At 43.2% G+C, this 21,232-nt stretch overlaps 1 protein-coding gene across 1 annotated transcript in view; it reads right to left on the bottom strand.

Moving 5' to 3' along the window:
- Positions 1-317: 317 nt before the first annotated feature.
- Positions 318-21,232, bottom strand: part of LOC129539383 (uncharacterized) — a 56,260-nt gene continuing 35,345 nt past the window's right edge. The window contains exons 7-9 of the mRNA XM_088841790.1: positions 19,934-20,110; positions 13,608-18,926; positions 318-1,761 (exon numbers count right to left, since the gene is read on the bottom strand). The gene's annotated coding sequence lies outside the window, so the exon portion shown is untranslated. The remainder of the gene's footprint in view (positions 1,762-13,607; positions 18,927-19,933; positions 20,111-21,232) is intronic.

The raw sequence follows: 21,232 nt of genomic DNA on the forward strand, positions 1-21,232 counted from the left end.
TCCCTCCCATCTCCCTCCCCACCCACCCCTCTAGGTTGATACAGAGCCCCTGTTTGAGTTTCCTGAGCCATACAACAAATTCCCGTTGGTTCTCTATTTTACACATGGTCATGTAAGTTTCCATGACCCCATGAATCACAGCACGCCAGGCCTCCCTGTCCATCACCAACTCCCGGAGTTCACTCAAACTCATGTCCACAGAGTTGGTGATGCCATCCAGCCATCTCATTCTCTGTCATCCCCTTCTCCTCCCGCCCCCAACCTTTCCCAGCATCAGAGTCTTTTTTTTTTTAATTAATTTATTTTTTATTGGAGGCAAATTATTTTACAATTGGTTGGTTTTGCCATACATTGAGATGAATTCGCCCCCGGTGTACATAAGTTCCCCTTTCCAGTGAGTCAACTCATCACCTGAGATGGCCAAAGTATTGACGTTTCAGCTTTAGCATCAGTCCTTCCAATGAACACCCAAGATTGATCTCCTTTAGGATGGACTGGTTGGATCTCCTTGCAGTCCAAGGGACTCTCAAGAGTCTTCTCCAACACCACTGTCACCACAGTTCAAAAGCATCAATTCTTTGGCGATCAGCTTTCTTCACAGTCCAACTCTCACATCCATCCATTGCTGCCCTGTAAATAAGTTCTTCAGTACCATTCTTCTAGATTCCGTATATATGCATTAGAATATGGTATTTATTTTTCTCTTGTTCATCCACCTCATTAGAACTGACACAAATGTGTTCCTTTTTATGGCTGAGTAATATTCCATTGTGTATATGTACCACACCTTCTTTATCCATTCATCTGGTATATGGACATCTAGGTTGCTTCCATGTTCTAGCTGTTGTAAATAGTGCTGCAATGAACAATGTGTTACATGTGTCTTTTTCAACCCTGGATTCCTCAGGGTATATGCCCAGGAGTGGGATTGCTGGGTCATATGGCGGTTTTTATTCCTAATTTCTTAAGGAATCTCCATACTTTCTTTCACAGTGGCTGCATCCATTTACATTCCCACCAACAGCGCAAGAACGTTCCCTTTTCTCCACACCCTCTCCAGCATTTATTGTTTTCCTAGTAATTTTATGCATATGTGCAAACAGAATGCATTTGTGAGCACCTAAGTATGTGTGTCGCCAGATCAAGAAATTTGTGTATCATTCCTCACCCTCCTCCTAATCAAAAACTTGGTTTTGCCCACACTGAGTGCCTGATGGAGGTTGGGAATGGTCTGTGATGCAGAACATTTCCAGTTGGCACAGGTCAGTGGTGCTCATCATCAAAATCCTTCCAGTCACAATAGGAATTTTTCATCCTCGGTTCCTGGGGACTTGCACTCAACTGAAAGATCATTTTCAGATAAGGTCCCCCTGGCCACTTCCATTTCAGTGAAACTGTGACAGCTGTAGTTTGGGGAAGATCTATAAATCGGTTAGTCTATGAACTAAAATAAGTATAAGATTACCTCAGACCTGCAACCTTCTTTTCAAAACGGTGGCATTTTGGCACCAGCCTGTGCAGTGAGACATGACCCAGGTACAGACAGTCCATGGTGTAAAAGGGACCATTCTTGCCCAAGAGTGAGAAGCCATTCCTGTGGAAGAGCCTTAGGGGCCTCCCAAGGACACAGTATGAGTAAGGCATCTTCTCATTGGTGTCACTCTCAGTCATCCAGGATTCTGCACAAAACGAGGCTCACCAGTCTGGCCACGAGGCAGGTTAGGAAGTGTTAGCACAGTGAAGGACAGAAGCTGGCATTCACTAAGGAAGAAATACAGAGCATAAATAATTCTGTATAAGAGAAGAAAATTTTAAGTACAAATTAAGATGAGAAGACATCATTTGCCAGAAATCAACTTGGAACGTTTATTTTTCAAAAAAAATTCTCCTTGGTGTAGATGAGGAGACAGGCAAACAGGTAGTCTCAGATCCTACTAACAGGTGTGGAAAACGGCCCATGTTTCTAGAGGGCCTGCCAGTCCTGTTTATCAAAAGCTCTAAACTGTGACTACCTTGAACTCAGCAACTTCACTTGGAGGAATCAGCCCAAAGAAGATAATCAGAGCTACATACAAAGACTTTCCCACCAAGGAATGCCTTCATGGTATTACTTTTGATGGTGCAAAATCAGAAACAACCTACAAGAAAAAAGGAGAATACAAAAGAATACTGTATGATCTCAGAATTACAAAAGAGATGATAGTATGTTTATAGATCTGTGGATAAAAGTGTGGGAAAACAATCTACCAAAGTGTTAACAGCAGAAATCCCTATTGTTCTTGAATTATGGGTGATTTTTATTTTATTCTTCGTACTTTCATTTCTCTTTCCTATGCACACGCATTACTTTGGTAGTCAGCAACAGTACTGTTAAGAACAAATAAATAAAAGGAAATGTACAGCAGTAGCCCAGGTTCTTTCACTATTTAGTTATGATTCAGGAGATTCAATTAAACTTCTTGCTTAGTTTCCACAGCTTCTCAGTGGAGGATTTGTGATGTCAAGTGTTGAAAGTGCAGAACAGAGTTCTAGGGACTTCTCAAGAACTACTTCCCATGAATTAATAAAGTTAAAGAAACTGAATGGCTTGCTCCCTCTGAGCTGAGGGCTCAGAGATGCCCATGGTTATCTCTGGACTAAAGGATGCAGTTAAGAGAGAGCCAGGAGAGCTGGTGTGAGCACATCACTTGTATTGTTCCTCTCATGGCGATGCCACTAATTCCATCCTAACACTTGGCATGTTCTAGTGGACGATGTTACATACGTCAGTCTGGTTTAGAAATGGTCTCTACATCCCCATTATTTTTGCCATCAATATTCTCTATAGTAATATGTAAAGTTACAATCACTCTAAGTATGATATGTAAGAACTAGTGGGCATTTATCTAGAGTCAAGATACCTACTGTGGGGGTAAACTTGAGAGTGATAGACAAGGTTTTCCCTCAGTCATGCCACCAGCAGACGGATTATTTCACCTTGCTTGCAAAGTAGACAAAGGAGAATGAAGAATAAGCTCCCTTTGAATCCTCCTACACTGTTAGGGGGAATGTAAATTGGTACAGCCACTATGGAGAACAGCGTGGAGGTTCCTTAATAAAACTAGAGTTGCCACATGATCCAGCAATCTTACTCCTGGGCCTATACCCAGAGAAAAACATGGCCCCAAAGGACATATGCACCCCAATGTTCACTGAAGCACTGTTTACAATAGCTAAAGCATCGAAGCAACTTAAACGTCCATTGACAGAGGGATGGATAAAGAAGATGTGGTACATATATGCATAGAACACTACTCAGCCATTAAAAAGAATGAAATAATGCCATTTGTAGTAATATGGATGGACCTAGAGATTGTCATGCCAAGTGTAGTAAATCAGATAGAGAAGGAGAAATATTATATGACACTCCTTACATGTGGGATCTAAAAAGAAATGATACAAATGAACTTATTTAGGAAACAGAAACAGACTCACAGACTCAGAGACCTAACTTATAGTTTCCAGTGGGGCGGGGGTGTGGGTTGGGGGGGGAATGGGGGAAGTGATAGGGAGCTTGGATTGACATGTATGCACTGCTATATTTAAAATGGATAACCAACAGGATCCTACTGTATAGAACAGGGAACTCAATGTTATGCAGCAGGCTGGCTGGGAGGGGACTTTAAGAGAGAATAGATACATGTACATACATGGCTGAGTCCCTTTGCTATGCACCTGAAACTATCACAACATTGTTAATTGGCTATACTCCAATATGAACTAAAAAGTTTAAAAAATTTTTAAAAAGTATAAGCTCCCTTTGAGGGAGGCTAGAGAGTTCTCTCTGTAAGAATATCAATGTTTCCTCAAGCTAAATCTGCTAAAGAAAAACTATCCTGGAGGTAAAGAAAAGCAAGTTTTTGACAAGGAAATTGAGACATATTTCCTTGGTGAAATCTCTTGATAACAAGCAAACACTGTCGCATATTTTTCACGTTCATCCTCTTTAAATGAGCACAGCTAATCTAACATGAAGATGAGGTGCAGTGGTTATGGAGTCCTTCAGTCTACGAGCTTTCCAACAGGCAATTTGTCATCAAAAGCCTAAAACCATTCATACAATTTAGCACAGAAAACAGACTTTTGAGAACTTATATTGAGAAATAATTTTTTAATATGCACAGAAGAGTATGTAAGAATGTTCACTGCAGTGTTACTTACAAAAGTGAAAAACTGAAAAAAAAGTCAAATAATTGGAAGTAGTTAAATAAATAAGAATAAAACCATAGGGTATTAAGAGATCATTATTCATTATATACTTGTTATGTACTTGAACAATATTTAAAGACACTAAGAAAGCTCACGACATAATAGGAAAAAGTATATGCCACAAATCCAAAGTGGATATAAATTCTACATATGTATGCAGACACACAAACACACATTTAAACACATATGGAGCGAGAGATTATCCAGATTTTTCCAGCTTTATTGGATTACCTTCCTTGCCTCTTTCCAGGTATTCAGATAGTCCCCAATCCATGCTGGTTTCCACTGGTCACCTTACACCGAGCAGCTCTGTTCCAGAATTCTTCCCCAGTCACCTCTAGCCTTCTCATAACAGCTTTTCCAGCTGGCTGTCACTCTCTAATATCTACCTTACCATGAAATATGAAAACCTTCTTTCTATTTCCCAGGATGCTGCTAACATAACGCTGCAATTTTTACAAACTTCATGAAGTCTTAATGATTACAGAGGGGAATTACAGTGCAGGAAAAAACCCTGTAAAAGTGGTTATTGGATATCACTGCTCCTAAATTTCCCCTATAAGACTCTTTCCAGGGGCTTCTACCTAGAAGCCCCCTCCTTTGCTTTCAGCTGCCAGTGTGGTGCAGGAGTTTGTCCTGTCTCCTGGATGGGATTCTCCTCTAGTCCTCTGGACCCAAGTCCTGAGGCCCCAGCTTCTTGATTCAGACTGTTAACAGAGGAAATGAGACATTACAATAATCTGGAAGAGGTACACCTTCTGCCAATAAAAATGGCTCTTTGTGTTATTTAAACAGAAACCTCAGTATCTTTTTCTCAGCTCAGTTCAGTCGCTCAGTCATGGGGTCTTTGAGACTCCATGGATTGCAGCACGCCAGGCTTCCCTGTCCATCACCAACTCCCAGAGCTTGCTCAAACTCATGTCCATCGAGTCGGTGATGCCATCCAACCCTTTCCTCCTCTGTAGGCCCCTTCTCCTCCAGCCTTCAATCTTTCCCAGCATCAGGGTCTTTTCTAATGAGTCAGTTCTTCGCATCAGATGGCTAAAGGATTGGAGCTTCAGCTTCAGCCTCAGTCCTTCTAATTAGTATTCAGGACTGACTTCCTTTGGGACTGACTGGTTTGATCTTGCAGTCCAAGGGACTCTCAAGAGTCTTCTCCAACATCACAGCTCAAAAACATCAATTCTTTGGTGCTCAGCTTTCTTTACAATCTGATTCTCACATCCATACATGACTATTGGAAAAACCATAGTTTTGACTATAGAGACCTATAGTAAACTAAAGTCTTGACAAAGTAAAGTCTCTGCTTTTTAATCTCCATATAAATATCTGCATTTGGATAACTCCACCAGTTCAGAGCATCCCCAAGAATAACTGACTGCCACTCCTTTGGGATTTTCAAGAACATAAAAAGAGTTGTCACTAAAGACACAGTCCACCTTTCATCTTTAGAAGATTCTAGAAAAAAAATTTTTAACTTGCAATGCAGTTTCAAATACATAATAACAACAGACAGCAAATAAATTCTCACTATGAACCAGGCACATTCCTATACCCTGAACAAATTAACTAATTGATCTTCATGAGACTCTTCTATGGTAAGTGGTATTCCTAATATTCCCATATGGATGGAGAAATTAAAACAGAGAGGAGTTAAATAATTTGTCCAACATCCCAGAGCCAGGAAACAGTGAAACAAAGCTATTGCCAGGTAATCTCAATCTAGAGAGTTAACTACTCTTAGCTACACTGGTGACTCAGCGGTAAAGAATCTGCCCGCAATGCAAGAGTTGCAGGAGACACAGGTTCGATCCCTGGGTCAGGAAGATTCCCTGGAGGAGGGCATGGCAACCCACTCCAGTGTTCTTGCCTAGAGAATCCCATAGATAGAAGAGCCTGGTGGGGTACAGTCCATAGGGTTGCAAAGAGTTGGACACAACTGAAGCGACTTAGCAGGCAAACATTGCATTGTACTGTCCCCTAGGATGGGGGGAGGAGAAGGAATGGAATGTAAAGGAGGGGAAGTGTTAACAGCAAAATGGTGACTCAATCTTTTTTTCTTTTCTCAAATTGCCTAAAAAGAACTTTACCTTTAAAATTAGGAACCAGAATATATTACATCCATATCTATAATATATCCATACCCATACCTATATTTCTATCTATGAATGTATTAGGGGGAGAAACATAGAGTTGCTCTGGGTATCACATCTTCATCTCCCTAATTCACAGTGACCCCTCCTATTTAACCACTAGAGTGGACATCTTTTCTCTAAGAAATGCCTCTTGGTTATGTAAGTAGCCCCCAGGGAACTATGTTTATGCCCTGTGACCTCATGCCTCAGCTTCAGACAAGTGAACTAGGAGACTCCCTGACTCACTTAGGAACAATGCAATTTTCTTATCTGAAGATTTTACACTGGAACTGAGAGCCCAGCCAGTCAATCTGGGTTAGTCTCTTGTACAGAGGACATATATGGTCAGAACAGGTTAACTACTGCAACAACCAGCCCCCAAATTTCAGTAGCTTATTTCTCAATCATATCCAGTTCAAATAGGTCAATGGGAAAATGCTGTGCTCCAATAAATTTTATCAAATATCCAGGCTCCTTTTTCATTTAGCGGTTCAACTATTTTCTAAGGTCCTAGTCAAAGGAAGAGGAAGAGGATGGAGGGGTACAGAGTAGGTTTTTTAATTGGCTAGGCCTGAGAACAGTGTGTATCACTTCTGCCCACATTTTTCTGGCCATAATTCATCATATGACTGCACTTGACTGCAAAGAGTCCCTTGGACTACAAGGAATCAAACCAATCAATCCTAAAGGAAATCAGTCCTGAATATTCACCGGAAGGACTGATGCTGAAGCTTCAATACTTTGGCCACTTGATGCGAAGAACTGACTCATTAGAAAAGACCCTGATGCTGGGAAAGATTGAGGGCAGGAGAAAAAGGAGCCTACAGAGGATGAGATGGTTGGATGGCATCACTGACTCGATGGACATGAGTTTGAGCAAGCTCTGGGAGTTGGTGACAGACAGGGAAGCCTGGTGTACTGCAGTCCATGGGCTCTCAAAGAGTAGACACAACTGACTGAACTGAACTGCAAAGGATGTTGAAAAATGTCATTTCATTATATGCTCAGAAGGAAGAACAAATGGACAGGTGACCACCTGGTTAGTCTCTGTCGCAACACATAAGTTTGAACTGTGGGGTTTATAGGCTGCTCTGTGCATGAAAAAGCAAAGAAAGCTGATTTGTAGAGAGGGAAGAATGGAGCAGATGTCCATAGGGAAGCAGAGATGACAGCCTGGGGTGGTAGGGGGTGGAGAGAGACAGAGTCATGTGGTTTTCTCTTCCTGGCGTTCCACTTTGAGACACATATTGTTGTTTTGTTTGGCTTTGTTCTGTTTTCATATGTGTATAATTTTTGTAATAATAGCTTTAAATATAATTCACCTGTTGAGAAAATGTAATCTTTTAAAGTATACGATTGAGGGACTTCCCTGGTGGTCCAGTGACTAAGACTCCTTGCTCCCAATGCTGGGGACCTGGATTCTATCCCTGGTCACGGAACTAGGTCCCACATGCTGCAACTAAAGCTCCCATATTCCACAAGGGAGATCGAAGATCCTGTGTGCCTCATCTAAGACCTGGTGTAACCAAATAAATAAAAATAAATATTTCAAAAAATGAAGTATGCAATTGAGTTTTTTTTTTTTTTAGTATATTCAGAATTGTGCAGCAACTATCACTATCTAATTCCAGACCATTTTTATCTCCCCCAGAAGAAATTCCAGGCCCATTAGCAATCATTTACCATTCCACACTCTGCCCAGCCCCCAGTAGCCAACTGGGACCACATAATAAGTGACCTTTTGTGTCTGGTTTCTTTCACTTATTCAAGGTTCATTCATGCTGTAGTATGTATCAGCATTTCATTTCTTTTATATGATAAAATAATATTCCATTATAGGGGTATGCTAATTTCTTTATCATTCGTCAGTTGGTGGACATTGGCGTTGTTTCCACTCTTTGTCTATTCTGAATAATGCTGCTATGAACACCGGTGCACAAGTTTTAGTGTGCACTTAAGTTTTCATAGGAGTCGGATCACTGGGTCATATGGTAATAACGCTAGGATTAACATTTTGAGGAGCTGTCACCAGTTCTTAAAGAGTCCTGGCTGCCCTTGCTCTACTTGAGCATCCTTCACATGAATATGTGAATTCCTTTTGTTTTTCCTTCTTTAATCAACTTGAACTAGTTTCAACAACATTACTGGCAACCTCAAGAACCTTAACAAAGTCACCTACTCCCATTGCTTTTGGCTTTGACTTTCCCGACTTCTCAGTCCTCTTTATTTTGGCTCTATTTTTGCCTGCCTATCTAATAATGCTTTAGTTTGGCTTTTTCTTGGCTACAGCTACCAGGCTCTCATTCCAGCTAGCTCGAGTATAAGAACTTCAAGAAAAATACAAGATAAGATAATGGAAGCTTTCAGAAATCCAAGAACAGAAACCGTAACAGGCTGGCCTCAGAGAAACTAGTGCTAAAAGCTAGTTCTCAATCTGAGGTAGCCTGACAGACCTCACTAACAGACATTCATTGGTGTTTGTGGGGTTTCATCATTACAAACACAGTTCACCCTTCCTCCTTTCTGCACTGCTAATAACTTCTCTCTGCTTTCACGCCACTCCTCTTAGAATGACTCTGATTAGCCCAGGATCTCTTTCCCTTTTCATATCTGGCTACAGGTTATTGGAATCTAGTGAATTTACGGATTAACTGCCCTTGAGTCAGGTATTCGCCTCTTGTCCAATCAACCGTGAGAATGGGTAGCTGGATAATAAGCTACAAAACATGGCTGTTGGACCTACTTCTTCAGTAGGGACAAGGGTTTAGAGCAGTTTCCAGTAGATGATACTGGGGTGGGAGGATATGGTGGTTAATATCGTGAGTGTGTGGTTGGTATTTTTAATGAAAAATGGATCACTTCTTTTTAAATCAATTTGTTTTTGTTCTTAGCAATTCTGTTCTTAGCAGTTCTTAGTTTCCTGTGTTCAATCTCCCGCACTGTGCATTATGATTAAGGGTAAGACAAGTCCCTGCTCCCATCCCAACACAATCTTTTCTTGCTCAACTACCTCCCTGTGAGAAGAGTTGGATTAGACATACAGGCAGACCTTGGAGATACTGTGGGTTTGGTTCCAGACCACAGCAATAAAGTGAAGACTGCAGTAAAGCAAGTCACGTGAATTTTTTGGTTTCCCAGTGCATATAAAATTTATGCTTAGGCTATTCTGTAGCCTATCAAGTGTGCAATGGCATTATGTCTAAAAAAACAACATAGCTTAATTTAAATACGTGCATGTGTACTCAGTCACTCAGTCATGTCCAACCCTTGTGACCCCTCGGAGCCTGCCAGGCTCCTTTGTCCATGGGATTTTCCAGGCAAGAATTCTGCAGTGGGTTGTCATTTCCTCCTCCAGGGGATCTCCCTGACCAAGGAATGGAACCCGTGTCTCCTATGTCTCCTATGCAGGCGCATTCTTCACCCACTGAGCCATAGAAAAAGCCCAATTTAAATACACTTTATTGCTAAAAAAGGCTGTCATCTGAGCCTTCAGCGAGTAGTAGTACTAACATGAAATATCACTGATCATGTCACCGTAGCAAGTACAGTATTGAAAAAGGGCTTCTCTAGTGGCCCAGACAGCAAAGAATATGCCTGCAAAATGGGCGACCTGCATTTGATCCCTGTATCACAAAGATCCCCTGGAGGAGGACATGGCTACCCACTCCAGTATTCTTGCCTGGAAAATTCTATGGACAGAGAAGCCTACTGGGCTACAGGCCATGGGGTCACAAAGAGTCAGACACAACTGAGTGACTTTCTTTTTTCACGTTCATTGCTAGAATTACCAAAGTGTGACACAGAGTTATGAAATGAACAAATGTTACTGGAAAAATGGTGCTGATAGACTTCCTTGATGCAGGATGGCCATAAACCTTCCATTTGTAAAAAGCACAATATTTGCAAAGCACACAAAAAAGTGAAGCACAATAAAGCGAGGTGCGCCTGTATGTGCAGAGGCAGTTCATCCCCTTGGAGGAGACAAAAGTAAAAGGAGTAGAAAGAAGGCCTGGGAAAACCGGAAGGCCCTATTTCCTGTTCCCATCAGACCTTCTCCCCTTCTCCTTCCCTCTCCCCCACTTGTCTCCCTATCTCCCACCCTATTTCCTAAGACATGAAGGGCTACAGCCACAGCAAAAGCTCAGAAAGTCTAACAAATTGTCTCCAATTGCCAGGTTTATTTTCAACATGTCACAGCTGGAACAGGACAGGAAGCTCCTTGAGCCAAAATTTAAGCTTCAGGATGGGTAAAAAAACTGGCCTTAAGTAACTTTCTTTCCAAAAGACATAACCCAGAGATAGAAGTTTACGTATAAAAGGAAAAAGTACAGGTTTTAGTATGTTAGAATAAGCAATAACTTTTGAAATGAAAATGTAAATGCTAATCATTAAGAATTTTCCAGAATATTAAATTATGTATGTGTACATATTTTTTCCATTAACAAAGCGAAAAAAAAAATTAAACCCTTCAGTTTGGTAAGGTCTTCCATTTTTCTGATTTCTAAAGAAAGTAAGTCCATAGTCTGCCCTAATTTTATTTTTTGTTCCTTTTTTTTTGATAAATATTCTTCCCTGTGGCTAACATCAAGTGTGGATTTGCCACATTATCTGGATATACTCCAAAAGAAATATTTCACCCATATCTTTAAAGAAAAAAGCATTTAGTGTACACGTGTCTAAAGCTAAAGTGGCTTGAGGGTAGGGATGGGGGCAGTGATGATGGATAGAGGAGGCAGGGTTTCATATCTAACTAGTAAACTTTGACCAGACTTTCTGAACCTTAGTATTTTAGGAATTTGAGTTGGCCAAGTCAAAGACTCACACACAGCAGGAATCGGGAAAAGCAAAGATTATTTGCATGAGTTTTGCACTACCAAATTGGATATGCACTGTTTCATAACCAGGCACAGCACAAACATGTTTGTTTACTTTAAGGCTGTCTGCTGACCTGCATTGTGAGTTTGCTCAGCAGGCCACTGTGGCAGAGTTGAGAGCCCAGACCAGGGACCTCTGAAGGCAAATGCTAGTATCATCACTTGAAAAGCTTTCTCCATGTTGGCTGGCTATAGTTGGGACAGTCCTTAGAAAAGCTGGCTCTTGGTAATTTGAGTCAGACTGATTCAGCAAACATGTTTTGTCTTATTTTTTTTTTTCTTTTGGCCCCACCACATAGTATGTGGGATCTTAGTTCCCTGACCAGAGATTGAACTCATGCCCCCTGCATTGGCGAGCACAGTCCTAATCACTAGACCACCAGCAAAGTCCCGATCATGTTCTCTTTTAAATTACCTATACGTCCCTAAGTATATTCCAAAAAGGCTGAATTCCCATCCACAATAGGAGTGTGAAATGTGACAAGATGAGTCTCAGGGTCTTATTGAAGTGATGCCACAGGGTTTAGAATAAAGAGAGGTGAAGAATGTGGACAGGGAGGTCAAATGTGTGAATTTGGGAGTCAGACTGCCTGGCCTGGCTTTTTCAGTCCTCCTTTTCCCAGCCATGTGATCTCCGGTAAGTTACTTAACCTCTCTGTGCCTCAGTTTCCCAATGTGTAACATGGAGATTAAACTGCTCCTATTTCAAAAGCCTCATTATGAGTATTAATGAGTTAATAACAAAGTTTTAAAGGTGATTAGGACATTGTATGACAGGTAGTAAATGATATACATGTTTGTTAAATAAAGGGAAATACGCTTATGGCAGGTGACAATGACTGACTCCATCTGTATCCTCAGATGAGAAAGAGTTGAATGTTAGAAACAACCCAAACTGGGGCACATCTAAATAAACGACAGTGAGGATATACTATGAAACACCATACTAGCCACTTTTAAAATGAAGTGTGTCTATAAGTGGGTTTCCTCAATGGCTCAGCAGGTAAAGAATCTGTGTAGGAGACACATTGACAGATGTGGGTTCAGTTCCTGGGTCAGGAAGATTTCCTGGAGGAGGTAATGGCAACCCACTCCAGCATTCTTACCTGAAAAAATCCCATAGATAGAGGAACCTGGCAGGCTACAACCATGGGGTCACAAAGAGCTGGACACGACTGAGCGACTAAGCATGCATGCATATATACTGCTGTGGAATAATCCCTAAGATATATTGTTAAGGGAGAGAGCAAGTCCCAGTACAGCATATGCAAAATTAATTATGAGAACTAGCACTTACTGAATAATTTCTATGCATCAGAGCTTTACATATATTAACTCATCTAATCTCTATACAAGGAAGGTACTAGTTCTTTCACCACTGTGAAGGAAGGCCAGGGTTGAAACTAGCATGCCTAGGTTATTCTTCCAAACTTGTAAGTCAGATAAGTCACTTTGGATTCAGGGAGTGGAGGAAGTAAGGGACAGAAATGACCTGGAATTATTTTATTTGAATGCATTTCATTTGGAAGGCACATTCTCTTCTAACAAAGACTATGCAGACACTAAAAATAGGGAGTATCCCTGCAGTGCACAGATGGAAAAATCTCTTAGATAGCATTTTAGGTGAAAAAAGCAAAATGTAGAATGATGATCAGTACAGAAAGATTATTTTTATGTAAAATTTTGTTAAAGGACATACATACATGTGCAGTAGCAAGGATACACAAAAATTAGTAATGGTAGTTATATTTTGGGGAGGGATTCAGAGGCAGAAGAGGAGCTTTTATTTTTCTCGATACCATTTTTATTGCTTTAACTTTTTCCCTTGGGTTTATTACTTTTATTTTTTATACTTATATTTTTTATTTTAAATACTGTGAAGCATTACTGGACTGTGGGATTAATGACTGTTATTATTTTCATATTTATACTTACCTGCAAAAAGTATGTTATAATACATGTTATTAAAAAAAAAAAAAAAGGTAGCATAAAAAAAATAGTGCCTCCTAGCCTCAGAAGTCCTAATGAGCCATAATCACAGAGACGCCAGACCAGTCAAAATTGGAAGAAAGAGCTATAATCACAGGAAAAGAACTCTCTCCACAACTTGAAGTAGCCCAGAAAAAGCAGCAGTAATGACAGCAGGCCTGACTTCAAGAAAAGCAGAGACAAGAGTAGCTGTGGCAGGCCCTGTAGTGGCTGGCGTGGGTGATAACACAAGATGACATCAGAAAACAAAAACTGCCACACAGAACCCAAGGCCTCCAAGAAAGAGAGAAACTGAAGAGCTTGAGGTGTAAAATCAACAAGAGGGAACTTAGGAGTCAATCCTAAGGTGATTATGACTCACAGTCTGATGGTCCTCAAGACTTGAGTGGCCTTGGAGAAACCGGATCAGAGTTGTGTAACCAAGGCCCTGTGCTGGAGACACATAATGGATGGATGAGTGAGTTTCTTCCTGCAGCCCCAGGTGATCTCAATGAGGTCACTGTGCCAGACCCCTCAGCGAGGCAATATACGGGCATCAAACAAACATTTCATCTTACCTCCTTCTGCCTGCCAGAACCCTGGCAGAGAGGAGCATCATTGCATGAAAGTATGTATGTGGCCTAATTATCTGACACACTCTCTCACTAGACCAGACCCTGTAGAAGTAATCCAAAGAATTCATTTCACGGGAACCAAATACAGTAATTCATGTTGCAGTCCTGCCCAAATCACTGAACAGATACTTTAAGACCCAAATTCCTTAAAACCAGCTTTGATTTAGCACACACTACACGTTCCAACTAGAGTTTCAAGTGAGTGGAGCTGCCCACACGAAGCCATTTCTCAGAGATCGCTGGCAGTTAAGTGCTCAAGAAGAAAGAGATTTCTTCAACTTCCTTTGGGTCTCACAAAACGAAAGCAGCCGTTACATAATAAAGCCTGTAAAAAGCTCCATGGGTTAAGAAGCCCCCGATGTTTTTCCTGCTTTCAGTCATTTGTTTCAAGTATTTAGGAACAGTGAAAGTTCACGAAGCAAAAACATCTTCGGCAGGAAAAGAAGTGTGAGAGTTAGTCAGCAGCTCGACTCACTCATAGGTCCATGAGGTTGTAACTTAATCTTGACAACACAGTCTTTCCTGGAAGAGCTTTGAGCAGCGATTTATCATTTTATAATTTGTGGTTTCAATGTGAGCCATCAACCAAGCATCTGTCGTGGTCTGAGGAGCTTTTGAATCTTTCAAAAAACCCCGGGGAGGCAGGAAGCCGGCTACAAACTCGAGGTCCCAAACTCGTGGGGTTTAAGGGAGAAGGCACAAAGGCCAGGATTTCTGTGCGCGCTCTCTAGTCTTTGGAAATGTATGGAATGCGTTCCTGTGTTTGTTTTAGACTTGGTGGGGGGTGGGGGGAGGATACTTCGATAGCTGGAGCCGCGGGCTGGCCCCTCGTATCTCTGGACGGCTTTTCTTCTGTTGCACGATCCCCTGGGAAATGAGAAGCTGCAAGCGGAGAGGGGGGAAATGGGTGGAGAAAGGGGAAGCAAGGGGGAAGGGAGGAGTGCCCGCGATAACTCTGCTGACTTCACAGTTTTCCACCGTGGCCGGCCCTGCCTACCTCTGTTGACTTCAAAGCTCGAGGAGCGCCTCTGCGCGCGTGCTCAGCCGGCCCCGCGGCAGCCGGTGCGAGAAGGCATGGACTCTTGGCCCGAGGACCGCATCCAGCTGAGAAAGGCATTTCTGAAATTAACTTTGCCGTGAACGAAAGGCGGCTCTGGGTCACCCAGTGCTGGGATTCCAGCAGCCACCAAGGCGAAAGGCAGCTTTTAAAGAGATGTCTCCAGAAACGCGGGCGGTTTCCCAAGGTGTCTCACTGGTTCTGCAGCAGTGTTGGCTGTCTGTGGGCCGATGGGTGTGGCTTTCGCAATCGTGCTGGGGCGCCCGGATTTGGGAAGACTTGCCTCCTCTCCTTCGAGCAATGCAGGGAATCAGATGTTTGCTGGCAGCTCCCACAGCCTGTCCCCATTCTCTCCCATCCCTGATCCCCACGCTGGGATTGACTTGTTTTCCTTCCCATCTCTGTTTTCTCCGGAGTCCTCCAGCCTCTCCCCAGAGAGGAAGCGGAGGAAATAAGAGGACCATCCTGGCCGCTGTCACTCATGACCTTCTAATCTGCTTATCATTCTAAGCCCAAGACGGAAAGAGGCGCACCATCTTCTCGGAGCAAAATTAGTCACCACAGAATTTCACGGGCTGAAACCAAGATGCACAGCACAGGTTTAAAATATACGTGCATGTGTATGACGGCTCAGACGGCAACGAGTTTACCTGCAATGCAGGAGACCTGGGTTCAATCCCTGGGTCGGGAAGAACCCTGGAGAAGGAAATAGCAATCAACTCCAGTATTCTTGCCTGAAAAAGCCCGTGGATGGAGGAGCCTGGCAGGCTACAGTCCATGGGGTCGCAAAGAGTCAGACACGACTGAGCGACTAACACAGACACACATGATGTTTCACAATTCTCTCCTTCACTAGCCCCAGACAGTATTGGACGTATGAGCAGCTTTAACTATCTTCTACTGTTCGATGTGAATTTAAAGATAAGCATAGGCTCAGTTCAGTCGCTCAATCGTGTTCAACTCTTTGCGACCCCACGGACTGCAGCACACCAGGTCTCCCTGCCTATCACCAACTCCTGGAGCCTACTCGAACTCACGTCCATCGAGTCGGTGATGCCATCCAACCACCTCATCCTCTGTCATCCCCTTCTCCTCGCACCCTCAATCTTTCCCAGCATCAGGGTCTTTTCAAATGAGTCAGTTCTTCACATCAGGTGGTCAAAGTATCGGTGTTTCAGCTTCAGCATCAGTCCATCCAGTGAATATTCAGGACTGATTTCCTTTAGGATTAACTGGTTGGATCTCCTTGCAGTCCAAGGGACAAGGATAGGCTAGAAGTAGATATCTTGGAAATTCAGCTTCACTAGCCGAACTAAGTGGAGAAGGTGATGGCATCCCACTCCAGTACTCTTGCCTGGAAAATCCCATGGATGGAGGAGCCTGGTGGGCTGCAGTCCATGGGGTCGCTAAGAGTCGGACATGACTGAGTGACTTCACTTTCACTTTTCACTTTCATGCATTGCAGAAGGAAATGGAAACCCACTCCAGTGTTCTTGCCTGGAGAATCCCAAGGATGGGGTCACACAGAGTCGGACCCAACTGAAGCGACTTAGCAGCAGAAGCTGAACTTAGCACCACAAGCAGTTCAGAAGATTCTGTAACTGGTTACAGATCCTAGTTACAGTGTTTTCCCCCTTCTAACGTTCTCATTGCCAGCCTTAGGTCCTGGCTTGAGAAAGGTCTTAGAGGGGTCTAGCCTGATCTTTTCAGAACATGGCCACACCATGGGCTATCTGTGCCTCCTGGGTGCAGCTTTATACTTGGATGCAAAGGTATTTGAAAAAGAACACATGATTCTTGCCCTTAAGAAAATTAACAGAAACATCGAATTTTAGCTAGGAAATTAGTGAGCAAGATAGCCCAAGCTCTATAACTAGAGATTTTAAAGTCAGGAAATGAAAACTTAGGTTAGTTAAGAGAGCTGCCTAAGGTAAATGTTTCCTTGGTTAATCCCACAAACAAAAATTAGAACCAGAATCAATTTGTAGCAAACACTTCCTTGTGGACTCAAATCTGAATAAATGTTACTCAAAACAAGATGCGTGTATGCCTGTGTGTATGCTCACTTGTGTCCAACTCTTTGCAGCCCTATGGAATTTTCCAGGCAAGAACACTGGAGTGGGTTGCCATTCCTTCTCCAGGGATCCTTCCCACCCCAGGGATATAACCTGAGTCTCCTGCATCAGCAGGTAGATTCTTTACCACTGTACCACCTGAGAAGCCCATACAGTAGATGCACTCAGGTTCTTTTATGGTTAAGGTAACCCGCTCTTGGTCTTCTAGATTCAAACTAACTCCAGCCACCCTCAATCTCTGTCTGGGGTTTCAACCAAGTACTGTCAACGCATTTGAAATTGATTCAAAATGCTTTCTGGAGAGCCATCTCAGTTGAACTTGCAGGCACTCTTGGGGTTCCCTTCCAAGAAAGAATGGACTGACATTCTCACTGGACTAGACCCAGGTTAGGCTCTGCCTGCCTGGGAGTGTGTCTCCATCCTTGACAGTCTGATGGCTAAAGCTCCAGGTTCCTGCTCTGCAATCAACACCACCAAATGCTTGCAGTGTTGGCTCGACTCACCAGTCCACATAGTTGAGACAGTTCTTTTTTTACAGAGATGCTAAGGATATATGTACCTTCTTTCCCCTGAATTCTTTCTCAAACTTTCTTTGTCACGTTTTACTACTATTTACTGAGCATCCTGTATGGCCTGGATACTGGGGAAAACAAGGCGACTCAGTCCATTCCCTCATGGGCTCTGTAAGTGCCATAGGGAATCACTGTATAACCAAATTAGAGATGAGAAAAACAACATAAGATGAACAGCCCACAGCCTTCTGTCTCATTAATCCCACATCTACCCCACCTAACAAAGTGAAGGATCTAATACTCAAGTTCTTCAGAGTTCTCTTGGCTCACTTCCCAGCTGTGGTCAAATTCTCTGCATGCTCGTTCCTCCTTTTCTGGATTACTTGTGGAATTGCCAGGAGGGCAGAGGCTTGAAGAATGCAAGCAGGGAAGGAAAAAAAAAGGAGCATCTGCAAATGATTGACTGAAACCAGTTGTAGCTGGGCAGAATCAGGGTTTTCAGCTGCAAGCAACAGAAACTAACTCTGACCGATTTAAGAAAAGGAATTTCTCAAAAAGCTCTCGAATAATCATGGAGAAGGCTGAAAAACAGGATCAGAAAACATAAGAACCAATAACTCAGGATCATATCTGAGGCCACAGGTACAATCACAGCCTAGAAAGAGTGAGATGAGGGTACCCCTGCTGCCATTGCCGAGTGCTGCACCACAGCTTCCACCATCACTGTCTTCAGCCCTCAACACTTGATACCACCATGGGCAGTGGGAGCCTGGATATTTTTGTTACCCTGCAGCCTCCCCCAGAAAGGATTCTCCAATGTCCCACTTTGTTGGTGCCAATAACTTCTGATTCCTTCTGGAGCAAGAGCACCTGATTGGCCAAGTCTTGGTTGTATGTCCACGTCCTAGCTGCAAAGGGGACTAGACGTTTCTAGAGACTTCTAGAAGACTAGAACACTCTTTTTTAGGGCACTGAAATTCATGAAGTGATAGCGTCCCAAACATGGGAAGAGGGTTCAGATGCTCAGTAGCCAAAAATGACCCTAAGGCCCCTTCCTCTAATCCCATGTGAAGGGAGAGCATGAGTCAACACTGACCCGCCAGAGGATTAGAAATGAGTCCAGGAGACACATTCCGGCACTGAGGCTGGTGTCCTCTGACCCAGAAGCAAGCCCCCTAGGCCAGTAAGGTCAGCACAACCAGGTTGAACTTCCCTAAGAGAAGGAGGTAGAGACTTCTCCCTGGGTGCCCCCTCCCTCCAGCCTCAGCAAGGATGAGCAGGGGAGCCATGGGGAGGCTCCCTGGGAGTGAGAGGAGCAGTCCCCTCCTGCTCTAGCAGCCTTTCCTTCTGCATCTGGATCAGCCCTGCCTAGCCCCGCCGTCCTTTTCTCACCAACAGGAAGGAAATCCAGGCTGCCACCATCTGAAAACAAAAGCCTATGTCAGAAATATTTACCTTTGGCCTTTATCTCTCATCCCAGACCTGCTGCTTAGACTTTTCACAATTTATGGATCCTGACATATGGTGATTCATCTTGGGGTTTTGTCATTGCTAGCCACCACGGAGAAGGGTTGGCCTCTGAGATGGGGGTGGGTGGCTAGGGAGAAGGGACACGTGTGCTCACCAGCCACCCTTCAAAGTACCAGGCCACAGTTTTCTCTTACTGATGTTGCCCAGCCCAGGGTGGGGGGTTCATCTGTGGCTTATTTTCCGTTTGTTTTAGTCCCCCACCCATTTAGTAAGTTGGTCTAAAAACAAAACAAAAAAAGCCCCAAATAAAACCAAAAAAGGAAACTCTTTTTTTGAGTCATCTGATTATTTATTCCCTGACTTTAGAAGACAGGCAAAATAACCCCAAAGTGTAGCACTTTATTAAAGGATGATACATGGGATTAGGCGGTCCCTCAAGCCATTTTCGTCGGAGAAGGCAATGGCAAGCCACTCCAGTACTCTTGCCTAGAAAATCCCATGGATGGAGCAGCTTGGTGGGCTGCAGTCCGTGGGGTCGCTAAGGGTCGGACACGACTGAGCGACTTCACTTTTCACTTTGACATATTGGAGAAGGAAATGGCAACCCACTCCAGTGTTCTTGCCTGGAGAATCCCAGGGACGGGGGAGCCTGGTGGGCTTCCGTCTATGGGGTCACACAGAGTCGGACACGACTGAAGTGACTTAGCAGCAGCAGCAGCAAGCCATTTTCAGGATCCTGCCCTGGTGTGGGCCCTTGGTGACACACTGTTTTCCTTTATCCCTTTCCTGAGGATGTGGCTGGAAAGATAGTTGGATAATTCCAGCTATATGCTTCTAACTTGGGGGGAGGCGATGCGGAGAGGATGGCGGGAAGGCTGGGTGCGAGGTAGAATGTGGCTGTTTCCAGCCATCCTTCTGCTGCCTCTCAGCACAACCCTAGATACTTACAGCATCCCTACCTTTTCCTGAAGGCTGTCAGAGCTCCTGGCAGAGCCACACATGAAAGCTGTTGTAGTTAAGTCACTCAGTCGTGTCTGACTCTTCAGCCCCATGGGCTGTAGCTCGCTAGGCTCCTCTGTCCATGGGAAAGCTCCGGGCGGTGAAAACCTCTGAGTTCCCCCTGATTAATCAGATCACTAGAAATGAAACAAAACAAAACAAAACAAAACAAAAAAGAAAAGAATATTTTTGACACCTTACAAGAGTGCCTTCACTGAGTCAAAGTTCAATACTACAGTCCCATATTTCTTAGAAACAGAAGAAATAGAAAAACAAAAAACAAAAGAGACAAAAAAGCCCACCCACATTTTTCATATCTTCTGAAAACACGGTGGGAGACATTTTCCATTATGTTTCTCAGTGTCTTGTCTTTTAGGATCTATGTGATAAATTTCACTTAGAATTCACAAGAAAAAGATTATGTTTCCTCATGAGCTAATATTGCTTCCTTTTTTCCCAGACAGTAACCAACTGTGTTTCCCTTTTTGCTTTGACTGTCAGGGAGCCTGAACTTAAGTTTAATACCCATTTACAAAATGATCTTATCTCCAGCTCCTGATCTTCCCCTTCCTCTAGTGGTTTCTCAACCCCCCTTTCATCTTTAACTGCTTCACCTAGTTGTACATTTCATTTCAGCTACACCAGAGTTTTTAAAAAACCTGAAAAGTGCAACAAACAACAGAACTAACCATCAAATTAGTAACATGACCAAGGTCACCTAGAACTTGGTCTCACTTCCCCAATATCTCCCGGGTGCTTAGAGAGACTCACAGGCTAGACACACGCAACTATTAGAATACGTTCAAGCATTAAATGAGAAGAACAAAGATTCTAGGGATTGAGGAAACATATCAGTGAAGACTGGAGCAGTCACGGAAGGCTTCCCGAAGGCAGCAGTACTTATTGTAAACTTTGAAGGCTTGGGGTTAATATCAAGGGTTCATTTCATTGGATCATTTATATAGTTTGGTTGGACTACATGAAGCAGGTACCTTGGAATCTATCCAACTGGCTCTTTTCTAGGGATAGTTTCTGAACTTACTCTGAGAGGCCAGTGCATTACTTTCTAGGGAGCAATTATGTGAAGGCAATCAGGTGAGTCCTCAGTAAAATGGTGAAGTGGGTGGGACAGGTCGGGGCACTATACTGGCATTTTAGATGGGATAATTCTTCACTGGAACTATTCTACATACCGCAGTATCCTTGGCATCCTGGTTCACACCCACTAGATGCTCATAACAATCCCTAGTCATTGGGAC

This window comes from Moschus berezovskii, chromosome 11 (genome assembly GCF_049115385.1).
Source record: "Moschus berezovskii isolate FMDL1 chromosome 11, NW_MosBer_1.0, whole genome shotgun sequence".
Lineage (NCBI taxonomy): Eukaryota > Metazoa > Chordata > Mammalia > Artiodactyla > Moschidae > Moschus > Moschus berezovskii.